At 52.7% G+C, this 3,203-nt stretch overlaps 1 non-coding gene across 1 annotated transcript; it reads right to left on the bottom strand.

Moving 5' to 3' along the window:
- Window positions 1-751: 751 nt before the first annotated feature.
- On the bottom strand, window positions 752-823 carry TRNAG-UCC. The gene has a single exon. It is a non-coding gene; the product is annotated as a tRNA-Gly (tRNA).
- Between the last annotated feature and the right edge of the window lie 2,380 nt (window positions 824-3,203).

Below are 3,203 nucleotides of genomic sequence, written 5' to 3'. Positions count from 1 at the left end.
GATGAGGTGGCCGAGTGGCTAAGGTGATGGACTGCTAATCCACAGAGATTTGAATCCCATCCTCATTGGATGGTTACAGTCTCTACCCCTCCTTCCCATAGAACTCTCTTCAGCTTGGTACCCAGCCCTTCCCCCAATGAGCCTTCCTACCCACAAAACCCTTCAGAAAACAACAAACCTCAGGCCTGGATCCGTGTTCCTCTGCTTTGCACACTCCCAACACAAACCAACTTCTCAGGCGGGGGCAGAGCCAGGGGTGGGATGGTTGAATTTGCCCTGCCAGGCTCCAGTTTGACACCTGGGCCAGCCCTGCCTCCTACAGCCAGGGGGTGTAGTGCCCAGCCAAGCACTGGTGAAACAAGAGGGGAAAGGCCCGATTCAGCCGCAGACAAGTAACATTTGCAGCTGCCTCTGAGGGACGTGCCTGTGTCCACACTGGTGCTGAACTTTGGTTTGTGGTATTATTACAGGAACACAAAAGAATCTGTAGCAGCAAAAACTGTCACACAACTTTACATGTGCACGTTCTCTCCTGAGCATGGTGCAAACAAGACAATGAGCTACAGATGCCTGTTCCCCTGGTTTCTTACTTTCTCCAGTAAGACAAGGATGCGTCCTACAGCTCATTGCATAGTCCTGTCCCCTGCAGTGTGTTTAGTGACCTGCTGGGATTTGGGTTATTGAGAATGTGATTATCACACAATGTGACTGACATTAAACCCATTTTGGACAAGTTAAAAAAACACATCCTTGCATTGGCCGGGAATCGAACCCGGGTCAACTGCTTGGAAGGCAGCTATGCTCACCACTATACCACCAATGCAGCTGGCAAAAAAAAATTTCTCCCGCGTGTCACATGTACTAGGAAAATGACTCACTTCTGTAAATGTAATGAGCAGGATGTGTGGACAGGCAGCAACCTGTCAGTTCTGAGCAGACAGGTTCCCAGAGTGACTGAAAGATGGGGAGGGGACACCACCCCCATCGCTCCCCTCGGAGAAGGGAAATGGTAGTGGAGATAAATTACCATAATGGCCATTCTGACCTGAGAAGGAGGGAGACAGCTCCTTTGAAAGCAAACGTTTGTGTTCGTTCCTGCTACCTACAGAGGGGTTCGTTGCTGATTCCAGTCCTGGGGCTCTGCCGGGATACAGGACAATTCAGGCTGTCACTGAGCTGAAGAAGGGAGATGATTTTTAACAGGGACGGCCACCTTGTCTCCATGACACGTGTTAATCTGTCACCTTCTAGTAGGGTGACCAGACAGCAAGTGTGAAAAATCGGGACAGGGAGTGCGGGGGCAATAGGAGCCTCTATAAGAAAAAGATCCAAAAATCAAACTGTCCCTATAAAATCGGGACATCTGGTCACCCTACTTTCTAGTGGGTGTGTGGTACATGGAGGCAGCCCGCAGTCCTGGCACTCTCCTGAGGACATAAAGTTTCTGTGCAAAATAACAAAACTTTTCACCGAAAGGAGGGAAAGGAGATGGCCACACAATGGCACCAGGTCACACACAACACAGATTCCTCTATGCCAGTGGCTCTTAAACTTTTGTCCTGGTGACCCCTTTCATACAGCAAGACCCCCCTAATAAATTAAAAACGCTTCTTATATATATATTTAACACCATGATAAATGCTGGAGGCAAAGCGGGGTTTGGAGCGGAGGCTGACAGCTTGCGACCCCCTGTAATAACCTCATGACCCCCAGGGTGAGAACCCCGATCTATGCGCAGTGACTGACAAGTGATTGATCTCCCCTCTCCTGTATTCGAAGAGCTGTTTGGTTTCACCCTTGGTGACCTACAAAGCTGACTCAGTTCTACTGATGGTGCAGGGGCCTGCACAGGGATTTAAATGTGGCTACTTTTTTGGGGGGGGCAGTTTAAACATCAGCCCCCTGCCCTGGATCCTCCTGATTCCTCGGGCTACCCCCCCCCCCCGCATTGTCCCAGGCCCCAAACACTTACTGGAGGCTGCAGTCGAGGGGCTCAGAAGCTCCCTGTGCCACCCTGCTGCCAGCTCGGCTTCCCTGCTCTGGGCGCTCAGTGGGGTTGACGGATTAGATCATATAAAAATTGTAAAAAAACAAAACAAAAAAAACCATATTAGTCTGAACCTGAGCGCTCTGTCCTGACAGGCTGGTGTCCCCAATTCAGTTCCAAATGCTCTTCCAGAAACACCCCTGGGACCCTGCATTCCCTAGTGGGAGTGAAAGGAGAAACCCCCAGCTCTGGCCTTAGCTCCAGGGTGACTGATCAGGGATGGGGGGGAAGTGACTTCTTTGCTGCTGAGAAGGGAGTCAGACCAGTTCTCTGGGGACCAGCGTTCCTAGCCTGAGCCAGGTGGCTTCCCTGCCCCCTGGGGCCTGCAGGCTTAGACTGGTCCTGAGGACACCCTGCTGCTCACCCAGCCACTGAGCCAACCCTCAGGAAAGGCAGCGGTTTGGCTCCCTACTTCAGCCTTGTTTGAGCAGCCCTCCGGGGAATCCCGCAGAATAAAGACTCAGCGTTGCCCACTCTCAGGAGTTTGCCACGAGTCTCGGGAGAATTATTGTTTTCCCTAAAGCCCCAGCTCCTGCAGTCAAGTGGCTCTGTGATGGTTTCAGCCTTCGGTCTCCAAGAAAAAGTACGTTTCGAGCCCTCCTGGCTGTGCAGAAAGCTACCGAACGGGACCCCAGTGCACGCTAACGGTTCAACAAGCAGAAGGCAAATAAAAAGACCCCCCCCAAAGCGATTATTTTTATGTCATCTCATGATTTTAAAGCCAATCTCGTGAGTTTTAAATGTTTGGGGTTGGCCATACTGCAGACCTATTGCCGAAACCCTCCTACCCCATTCAATGCACCCAGACTTTCCTGGGGACCCCAGGCCAGTCGGGGCAGTGATCTCACAACACCCCTTTGTGACTCCCAGGGACTCCGTCAGGGTGGCAGCTTCATACTGGGCTCTGCAGTGCCCTAAAAGCCCATGACCTTCCTTCTCACAGCCCCTCCCCCTCACAGAGACACCCTATAGCCCACCCCTCACAGCCCCTCCCCCTCACACTGACACCCCTATGGATCCTCCCCTCACAGCCCCTCCCCCTCCCGGAGACACCCGAGGACCCTCACCCCTCCCCTCATAGAGATGGCCCATAGCCCTCCCCCACACAGCCCTCCCCCTCACAGAGCCACCCCATGGAGCCTCCTCCCAACAGCCC

The sequence above is a fragment of the Terrapene carolina genome, unplaced genomic scaffold (assembly GCF_002925995.2).
Source record: "Terrapene carolina triunguis isolate 2854851 unplaced genomic scaffold, T_m_triunguis-2.0 Scaffold35474, whole genome shotgun sequence".
Taxonomy (NCBI): domain Eukaryota; kingdom Metazoa; phylum Chordata; order Testudines; family Emydidae; genus Terrapene; species Terrapene triunguis.
This window is presented reverse-complemented; position numbering and strand designations above follow the sequence as displayed.